At 33.9% G+C, this 11,410-nt stretch overlaps 1 protein-coding gene across 1 annotated transcript in view; it reads right to left on the bottom strand.

Moving 5' to 3' along the window:
* Nucleotides 1-11,410, bottom strand: part of LOC106469906 (GATA zinc finger domain-containing protein 14-like) — a 33,955-nt gene that overhangs the window by 17,404 nt on the left and 5,141 nt on the right. The window contains exon 2 of the mRNA XM_022398481.1: nt 1,648-1,776. The gene's annotated coding sequence lies outside the window, so the exon portion shown is untranslated. The remainder of the gene's footprint in view (nt 1-1,647; nt 1,777-11,410) is intronic.

Here is an 11,410-nt window from a genome sequence, read left to right as displayed (position 1 = left end):
TATACTATACTAATATATTATAGTAGTATATATATATATATATATATATATATATATACACATAGTGTGTGGTTTAGTAGTGGCTCTGCTTTATAATATGTAATTGTATTTAAAACTATTTTGCTCAACTTAAACTTTCTTTTTCTGGTGTTTATATTAAAATGTAATCCCCAGAGTGATGTTAATAAAAAGAAAAGTCATGTTAGTTCTTATTTAGCCTATATTAAAATTAAATTAACACTTCTCTGATAAACAGTCTAGCATGGCCTGGTGGTTAGGGAGCTCAACTCACAATCTGAGGGTTGTGCTCATGCCCATCCTATATGGTTTACAACTGGACCAGCCACCCAGGTGTAAACATTCTTGCCTTACAAATTATATAGGTCAACCTCAAACTGGTTAGGATTAAAGTCGTAAAGGAAAAAAATTAATGTTAAACTGAAAAATCTATATCAGTGGTCAGACAAGCTGAAACACAGTGCAATTCATGGCAAATTTAGCAGATGCAAAAATATTGTGGCAAATTGAAAATTCTTTAATAAGTTATGACAAGTTAAATGGCAAATTCAAAAGTGTTAATGTTACAAGTCTCATTTTGAAATACCATATGGAAAAACAATTTAAAAAAAAATATATATATATAAAGAAATTAAAATGTTAGGAAGATGGATCTGATGCTCTGATATTAATTTTTAATTGCATTCATCTCCTGAGACTATGGGTTGTGTATCTTAGATGTATTATAGGTACATAAAAATAAATATTAAAAATAACTTGTGATAGATTAATGAAAGTAAACCTTCTCTTAAAACATGAATATTGAACAGATACCTTTCTCAGCTTAAATATTTATTTAAAACTTCCAATTAAGATTTGTTTATTATCTTATAACTTCTAAATGTTTCTAGTTTCTACAAAAACACATCACAATATCTAGCAAACTAACAAACCTATAAATTTATCTTCATATATTTACCTATTTCATGTATACTGTATGACAGTTGCATCTGAAGCTTTCATTGAAGTATTAAAACATCATATCAAAACAATAATTCACTTGCATTTGATAAATTAAAAATCAAGCATAATATATTTTAATATGTATAATATTAGAATAGACAAGATGTAACAATAATAAGATACAAAGACAAAGCAATATGTGGAGCAGTCTCTCCAGGGTCCAGACTGACCAGGGGCTCCTCAACATTGGTATTTGAAAATCTGAATATTGGAATTGAAGGGAAAATATTCTAAAACATTGAAAAGGTTTTATTAGGGGGAAGGGCAAATTTGTTATTGCCCCTGGGTCCTTTCAGATCTAGTTATGCCACTGTTTAGGCAGAAGATAAAGCATAAAAGTTAAGATGTTTACAAAAAAGAATTAATCAGTACATTCTAGTAGCTTGAAGAAATACGTAAAAGTGGACAAAACAACCATTCAGACTGTTTAAATCAATTATCTTTCTCAAGGCTTCTTCCCATATTTAATACACCATTCACATCATTAACTAGCTGGTTTCTAGCATTTATATTAACATCAGGTTGATGATTTCTAACAGCTCTATAAACCATGCCATTATATAATGGGAATTTAACAAGATGATAATCTTTATGCTCACTAACTTATTTATTTTCATTTGGTTTTACTTGTTTTTCTCTATTGTCGGATTCCCACAGTAGATCTTGATTTCTTTTAACAACAGTAAATTGATTTTGGGGAAAATATTTGTCATGTCTCTTGAAAGCATAATTCTGATGATCATCTGGAATTTTCACCTATAGTAGAAAATATTCTTTTTTATTTAAATGTAAACAACAATAAAATAATGATCTTATATACACAAGAACCAGGGCCAGTGATAGTTTAACAGGTACCTCAGCCAGAGATTAAGATTCTACCCCTATTTATACTAGAGTCCCTGAGTATTTAGCATCTCCCTAGAACTTGTCATCAAAGATAGTTTATAATTCCAAAAATACAAAAATCAAAATATATTTTAAACACAAAACAGATGAAGATTCACCTTCAGAAACAATAAAGTAATATCAATTAATACAATAACGCTTTATTTAAAATCTTCATAAACACTTTACCTCAAATTCATGACTTTCAAGAACTATGTGATTTATAAAGAGGTTTCAAAACTTTAGTGACCTAAACTAGTGTACTTTCAAATGTAAAGGATATTTGTATTTACCTCATGTATCTTATGGCCAAATCATTCATTAACATTTTTGCAAGACGTTTGTACAATATCGACCATATGAAGTTACCTTTCCTTCCAAGTGCCATAACTGTTGTACATATTGAAACCACTGAATGTTGATGTAGCCTCAACAGATTAATCAAATGTTGTTCACCTCCTTGTTGCCTACATACACCTTTGATATCAAGTATTACATATCTTTAAGTATCCTTTTGAGATTTAATATGTTATACCATCAGCCTGAGTTTTATTAAAAAATACAGCTCTGGAAAACTGGTATTTCGTCTTGTCTCTTTTCTGATCACTCTGTGTGTAAGAATGTATATATCCTTTCAACAAATAGCTTACACAATTATTAAAGTAATATTACTTTTACAATCAAATTTTCACCAATATGATAGTATTTTATTCAGAAACATATTATGAAAAATTACTGGAAATATTTGAAAGAAACTTACAGAAACACAACTAATATTTGAAATATTTTACATTACCTGTTTAGTATTGTTCATTGAACCTTAAATGCCTTTAAAAGTGAATTTTTTAAAAATTAAATAAAAATTAGATTTTTAACACCTAAAATCACAAACAATATCCTGCATATTTATGATAAAGATATTTTTGGTGGTTATATAACTTAATTGAAACAAATAAATCATCATAAATAGCAGTACTATTTTTACAAGAAGGGGTACCTTATGGCAAAATGATTCATTAAAATTTTTATATGTTTGTATAATATCAACCACATTTAACTGTTTAGTTCATAAAAAAATATAAGATTTTCAGAAAATGTTACAATATTTATAATATGTCTATTATTTTTATTATAATTGTTATGAGTACTTACAGATTTACCCATGAAAATTTGTGGGAAATAGCAGCTATGCAAAATAAAAATAAATTGTACACCTTGCTTTGAACAACCATTTACAGCTCTCATCAATTTTCAAGTAAATTTGTGTAGCCAAATCTTTAAGACTCTCTTAAACCTTTTGATCTTTATATGAAAGGGTGAAATTGAAAAAGTTCTAAATTTTGAAAGTATATTCTTGTTCTGAATAACCTTTTACGAGTTTACTCAAATTTTATGTAATTCACTGCAAAAAACCGAAAGCCTTTTGATGCCCTATTTTTGGGAACCTCTTGCATCTCTTTTTGGAATTCTATTAATATACTGTGGGGTGAAAAGCCTACCTGCAAAATCATTTACTCCCAAAATTGTTGGAAGAGTCCAAAAAACAAAGTAAACACAACTTAGAATTGTCACATAAACATTGGTCACTTTCAAAGTATTTGAATAGAAGATGAATAACCAATTAGCAAAAGTTAACATTTTCTCGTATTGAAAATGTATTTCTGACAGGTACTTACCTTCTTATACCCACAGCTATCTCGACATTGATTTGTCCTCCAAGCATTGCTAAAGTTTTCAACAGCACACCAGTCTATCATACCCCTTCATTTTTGCACCATTGCAGTAACACGTGCTGATCATGTGACTACCCTCCACCAATTATACTGCACCATCTATACTAGCATTGGTAGGTCCCTCTACCATTGCAGCACAATCCTCACTTTTGAGAATTGGTAAATACAACCCAGAAACACCAGCAAATCAATGGGGAGGAAGGGAGAGAAGTGAGTGTGAGGAGGTAAGTACCTATAAGAACTACATTTTCAGTGTTAGAAAATGTTAACTTCTGAAATGGTACTACCTCCTCTCACTCAAAGCTAGAATCCCACATAGCAAAGGTGGATGGTTGGTGAAGGTGCAAAAGTAACCAAACAAGCAGAGAACACCCACTGTGAAAGAACAGGTGTGCCACAATTTTAAAATGAAGCACACCTGTGGGGTATAGCACTAGTTCTGGAACAGGTGTGCTCTTTGTTCAGTAATGAAAGAAGTAAGACACATAGGGCGGAACTTAATAGAAGGGCACGATGTCATGTAAGACAGATTCCACCTGTGGACAACAGATAATACATAAGACGTTCATGTATGTAATGAGCATGTGACACAATGATAGTTGGATTTCAAGAAAATGCCTGTAATCTGACATAAAAATACATGGCTAGGGCTAAAAGACATATGAAAAGGCCAAGTGCAGTCTGCCCAGGCAAAAAACATCCAGGGTAAGCACCTTGAGATATGACAGATTATGCCAAGTGTGGTCCATCTGGGCACAAACAACAGTGAAGTACCTTGCTTAAGTTCATAAGATCACCAAGTGCAGTCCTCTGGGGCAAAAAACACACAGGGGAAGCACCTTGGATATATATTATGATAGTCAAGTGTAGTCAGCCCAGGCAAAATATCCAGGGGAAGCCCCTTAATATACATCAGATTATGTCAAGTGCAGTCCATCCAGGCAGAAAACATCCAGTGGAAATACTTTGCATAAGATTGATCATTATATATCTTGATCGTAATATAATAATATGATACAAGAACACATTGCAATGGGATCAAAGGGAGAACCAGACAAGGCATGTAGAACAATATGGAGATCCCAATACAGCAGAACAAAAGAACATGACAAATGGACCAGAAAAAGGAATGGAAAAGGAGGGAAATAACCAGCGAAGAGAAGGCTTTCTGGAAGTGGAAGGAAGGAAGGTGTATGACACGGCAACCCTAAAAAGAGCAACAGTTGAAACAGACAAACCCTGACCAAACAACCAAATGAAGAACTGGGACAAGTGAGGAACAGAAGAACAGAATGGTTGGAAGCCAGGGCAAATAGACCAAAGACTCTAGGACATAGAAAAGGAGGAAAGGCGAATGGTACAGGCAAGGAAAGATGCTACACGAGGGGCGAGTCCCAGAGCTGAGGCTTGGGACTAGACTTTTCACGTGAAGATGGAGTGTGGTCATGTTGGTATGAAAAACGTCTAATTGTGGTTGTTGGAGGGCAGAGAAAAGGGCAGGGGCTGTCGCTCCAGTAAAGGCCAGAGCAGAGGGATGAGGAACTGGAGACCAAAAAGTAAGTAAGTTTGGTGTTATAGTGAGTGGGAAGCACACACATATATGCAGTATTCCTAGTGGAAAACACACCCAAAGAAATACCTGAGGATGAAGGGACCACTCTGTGGAGAACCTGGTTAGACATGTTAAGCAACTGGCCACAAGATTTATTACTCTGGGAACAAGACACCCCAGAACCATCATGCTGTGGTCATTGGCCTAGTTCAGAAAATCTAGAATCTGAAAAGACAGAGATTTGGACATGGTTCCCCCTTGTCAGGTGATAGAGCTGACGACACTGAAATTGTCAGAATGAACCATAACCACCTTCCCTTGCAAAGAATGGGAGGAAATGATACAGAACCCAATGAACTGCCAAAGGTTCCACAATGTGGATATGGAAAGTAACTTCCTCGACTAACCACTGACTTAAAACATCTGGGGAATCGAGAAAAAGCCCACAACTCACCAAGGAAGCATCCTTGAAGAGATGAGACGTGGGACAAGGCAGAGGAATTGGAATTCCCACCATGGTCAAGTCCCTGTCAAGCCACCAAGCAAAATCGGCCATGATCCCAGGTGGAAGGGAGATGGGATGGTTTAAGGGATCATGGGAGAAGCTCCACTGGTCGAGAAGCATCTAATGAAGGTAATCCATGTGCACCCAACCCAAGGAATTGAGATCTTCCAAGGAAGTCCACATTCCCAAAAGAGATAGAACCTCTTGTATGGAAAGAGAAGGACAAGGTAGGGCTATTGTGACTGCCCATTCCATATCCTGGATCAGAAGTGGCGAAGGCTGGGCTCAACAAAGATGAGAAGGGAAGAGAACCCCCAAATGAATAAGATACTATGAGGGGATAGTAAAGGACTTCTCCAACTTGATGAGAAAACCCATCTGAGCAGTTTCTTGAAGAAGTGAGCATGAATGACTGACTGGGCACGGGAAGATGCGAACAGAAGCCAGTCATCCATGGACTGGAGAGTCCAAAGACCCAGCTAGTGAAGATGATGTGTAAAAGAGCATACTCCTCAACAAAACACATACGGAGCTGAAGAAAAAACTGAACAGCAGCACCCAGAACTGGAAGACAGAACCTTCATAGATGAACCAAAGGAAAATGCTCTGATACAGTGGCAAAAAAATAACAAACAAAAAAAACGAAGTGAGAGGTAGGACTCCATGGTGAACAGAGCTATGATGAGACTACAATCTCCCTTGTTTTTGGAGATAACACAAGATGGGAGTAAAATCCTGGTTGAGTGGGCACCATCCTTTCAATAGCTCCTTTGTGTAGTAGGTCTCAAACAAATCCAGCAAAACGACTGGACAAGGTACAATTCCAAGGAGAAGGAAGGAGATCTGGGAAGTGGATAGAGGGGGATCAAAATGGAAGGCAGATACCCTCAGATAGAACTCATATAATCTACAGAACTGTCGTGAACTGTAGCCAAAAAGACAGGAACTAAACATACTTAGAGAAAGGATTCATTACTAATGAACTAACAAAACTTAGAAACGTGTAGAGTCTACAAAGTACAGAAAAATAACAAACCTGCAAAACTATGAATTTCGACCGAAAACATAATAGAATAAGTAACACTGAAAGGAACTTATAAAATAAACAACCCTTAAATTTATAACTTATAAGTCCACTAAAAGAATCTACAAGTCAAAGGACATAAAATTAAAACCTACCCTGAAGAATATGAGAATAAAAAGGTACCCAGTTAACAATATGAAAGTTTGACTCAAAACTAATCCCCAATTAGATGTGACCAGTAGTAAGAAAAAAGGAGCTTACAAACTAAATAACAGTAACAGGGAAAAGAAGTAAAACTTTGAACAAAATAAAGGAATAATCAAACTCCAAACACAAGTTTAAACTAAAGTAACCTACATGGTAAAAAAAGTATAAAAATCTAATTTACCCAACACTGAGCAGAGAAGATATGAATGACCAAAATTATTGAGTGTGGAAATTAGATCCATCCACACCAGCTCAGACAATTTCCACACAGTAGTTATATCCCTCTGCACAAAAAACAACAACATAACTTGAAAGTAAAAATCACTGGCTAAACGTAAGACACAAACTAAAGCCTATGACCCGAGACTAGTGTCAGAACCATTGTCTACTTATGACGGGAATTTCACCATCCGCCAAATTAAATCTCCAATTCATATGAACAAAATAGAATTCGGAAAACAGAAACATTTCTAAAACAAATGAGTAGAAACAATGGGTGAGAGAAGGTAGTACCATTTTGGAAATCATTTTACAGATGTTCTGTTAGTTATATACTTTGGTGATGTATTGAAATTGTGTTGACAAAAAAAATCTATTTTCCAAACTCAGTTTCTTTAAATTTATTAATATCAGTAATGTTAATTTAACTTTAAATATTTCAAATAAGATTTCTTACAACAAAATGAAATGTAAAATTGTAAGCAAATTGGAACCTCATAGTATAGATATTTCCAACTTTGGCCACTAAATAATTTTTCTTTCTTTAAATTAAAGTGTCATTATTAAATTTAACTTTAATACAAACACAAAATTAAGTCAGACCAGTGCAAAATGTAATCTTTCAACACAAAAGTTAAGGATTATGCATTAACTCATGACCTATGTAAAGGACCAAGTAATATATTATAAAAGTGTCTATAAATGGACTTCTACAATTTTGACTGGATTTGTTCAATACTTTCAGCAGGAAATAAATATTGTCATAATACTGAATTTATCTTGATAGAAATAAGAATTTGAAACTGTTATCAAATTCAACAGTGTTACACATGTTCCATCAGTCATCAGAGATATCATCTATAATGTATGCTGTATTAAGTAAGTCTGCAGGAATGAATGCTGGTTTCTTGAGGGCATTTTCATCATGAAGATACCACATGACAGATGATATATAAAAATACCAATCCACAACTCTTGCAGTAGCCATATACCAACAGTGCCATGATGAAACAATTGGAATATAATTGGCAGAATAATCTTTGCTTGATGCATGCTTTGATTGGATTTTTGCATTCAATAGAATATCATTTTTCATGCTAGCCCCAATTCCATATATTCCACCTTAATTAACATGTTCAGAGAATAAAATACTGATTGTTTAATCTGGTAAACACCCAAAATAAAAGAATGAAGGTCATATTCTGAAAGTTTTGGAAAGTCTAAAGCTAGATCCATCTTTTTTCAACAATGATTTTTGCAAGCTTGCCCTTAGGAACCCACAATGTGTTACAGTTTGTTGGGCAGTTTTTGATAGCTTGCACATGTTTTGCTATAATAGTCATCATCCACATTTTGCATAAGATTAGGATGGTAAAAATTTGAGAGAACTTTAACAATTCAGGATCAATAAACTATGAAAGGCAACTGTTAATGAAGACCACATCTAGCAATACCAATAGCTTGATGCAGCCATTAACTGTCTTGACTACCAAGTGCACTCTGGTAATCAATCTTGATAGGTTGGTATCTTCAATTGTAATTTACATCCTTGAGAGAAAAAATATATCTATGCTTTAAATCCAAGGTCATGCATAAAGTTAGAACACATCTATAAAACCATGATGTAAAACAGCAACATGTGTTTGCACTCAACTCCGAACGTCTTCAACATCCTTCTCTAATATAAGAAAAATTATTATAGTGGCATTATTTCTCCCATTAGCCAGTAGTTCCCTTGTTAAAGATCAAATGTTGGTGTACGTTACTTCTGACGATTAATATGCCTGAATTTAAATAAAATGGAACAAAGCCATTGATCAAAGTTGTATGAGTTAAGTAGCCTGCTCTATACATGCAAAGAGAATCCTTTTAGCCCAAAACAGTCACCAGATTCTAATTTGACAAGCAAGTATAAAGCTTAACAAATAGTACAGCTTAGCATGTCCACACACATCTCACAAGTATTTCTCAGAAATGGAATCCTGTATAATAACTCATCAAACTCACATATTTGTAATCCTGTGAGATTAAGATACTACTCCAACTTTGAGTTTGTGTGGCTGATCAAAGTATATCCTTGCTGATTTCTGAGCAGCTATTTAATTGTTTTCCAGTAAGTTCATGACATTAGTTCTATTAAAATATGTGTGGTCTTTCATCTGTAAAAACATATTTTCTACTAAGGTGACAATACCTTACTCCAGCACACATTTATTTATAAACATCTGATTCTGACTTCATCTGGAATAACAGTTAAATTCTTATTTTTAGGGCATACAACACATTTGGCATGACTTCTGTACATTTATCTGATGCTTAATTTCACAGACTGGACTAAACAAGCAAGGGACACTGCTTTATACTTGTGAAGAGGGAACATACACAGTGTTAGTTCTGTTCATATTGTATTCAACTGCATTGAATGGGTCATGACGTGCAGCAGGTAATATATAATGGAAATGCCACTGGTAGCATGTATTTCCAGTTACATCACCTGTAGATGAATACAGTTTCTTTATACTCAGTTCTATTTTACAAGAACAAGAAACAGATATTCTTTTTTTGGCATTTGCTCTAAGATGACATATAGCATGTCTATGTCCTGTAAGCATTGTGAACTTTGCAACTCTGTATAAATATTACAATAAAAATGGGAGGTTTCTTTTAAGGTGTATAAATAATATTGTAGATTATCATTGATTGATAAAGTGAACATTTAGCAAGAAGCAACGGGTCAAAAATCATCAAACTGTATGATTTTTTCAGTATTATTTTACTCACCAAAGTAAACCTATGTTTATATAAGGTTTGAAGAACATGTAGCAATGATGTTTCTAATTTATTCTTCTAAATTATTCCACAGGCAGGTATACTGATGGTGGAATTCCCCAAAACAGGTATAACTCAGTGAAACGTGTGAATTGAATGATAGATTGAGCTTCATATTTGATTGCAGCAACTGAAAGGTATGATTATATGATTGCATATAAAGATAATACTGTGTGTTCACTAAATTGTTTTCTTGCTTTCATTGATTATATGGTACCCTACTGTGTGTTATTAACAGGTGTGACAGTTTAGCAATTTTCCAATTTCTGTAGCTCAGACTGTGGTAATCCAAACTATCACATATTTTCAGTGGATGTGCTCTACTAGACCCTTACTTCACATACCAAATTTAAAGACAATACATTAAGAAATACACGAGATATAACATCTCCAATTTTGATTAAATTGCTTCCTTTTTTTTTCACACCAAAAGTAGGGAAACTTTATTTGATAGAAAAATATATTTAACTTTCATAGATTTTTCAAATTTTGTACACTGATAGATCTTTATAACCTACAATTAGGTGTCAAAATAGTGTAAATATAAGTCACATGTGCTAAGTTATTGAACAAATACCACTAAATTTTGACTAAAATTTTTGTGCATGCTTATGCAAAAAGCCACGCAAGCTATCAGTCTGAAATTTTTACTACAGCTTCACCATTCTGTAAAAGTGGACCATTTTTAGGTTTTTGTCATTCGGATTAAAGAAAGCTGATTTAGAGCAGCAAAACTATAAGGTGAAAGCACGTGTAGATACACAAGAATTGGTTAGGCCAAGCAAACTAGATTAGCAGTTTTTAGCTCAAGTTTTTAAAGAATCATACGGTTATTATTAATTATTCATTGCACACTTTCAAGCACAAATTTGCTAAATTTTATGCAATTCTCTTGATTAAAGAGCATTTAGCATCACATGATATTAGCTTAAGCAATTATCATAAATAATGATGTTCGATACAGCTGTACCAAGTGCATGCAGGTGATGAAAAGAAACTGTTAATCTAGTTTCCATGACGTTACTTTCAAGGAAGTTATTAATGCTGTTTTAAAGAGGAAAACTACCACAATATATTTTAAAGAATCTGGTTGGTTCTGTAAATTATAGGTCTGTTCCAAATAACAGGGTTGCAATTCTAATGCTAATGTTGGTTATTATGAAGTGTCACTTTCTTACTTGATGTGGTCTGTGTGTATTGACAAAAAGTCATGATATCTAATGAAAAAACCTTGGGTGTGAAAAAAAGATGCAGCCAATAAAAGGATTGAGCATGTGACTTAAAGGAATGAAATCAAAATTGGCAGCCAAACTGGTAGCTATACTTATAGAATGATAAGAATTTTACCCCAAATATTCATTTGTTAGTTAGTTTTATTTTACTTACCATCATGCCCCAAGTTAAACAAAAAATGCTGCCTGGCAAACTAATGAATG

This window comes from Limulus polyphemus, unplaced genomic scaffold, assembly GCF_000517525.1.
Source record: "Limulus polyphemus unplaced genomic scaffold, Limulus_polyphemus-2.1.2 Scaffold3719, whole genome shotgun sequence".
In the NCBI taxonomy this organism is placed as follows: domain Eukaryota; kingdom Metazoa; phylum Arthropoda; class Merostomata; order Xiphosura; family Limulidae; genus Limulus; species Limulus polyphemus.
This window is presented reverse-complemented; position numbering and strand designations above follow the sequence as displayed.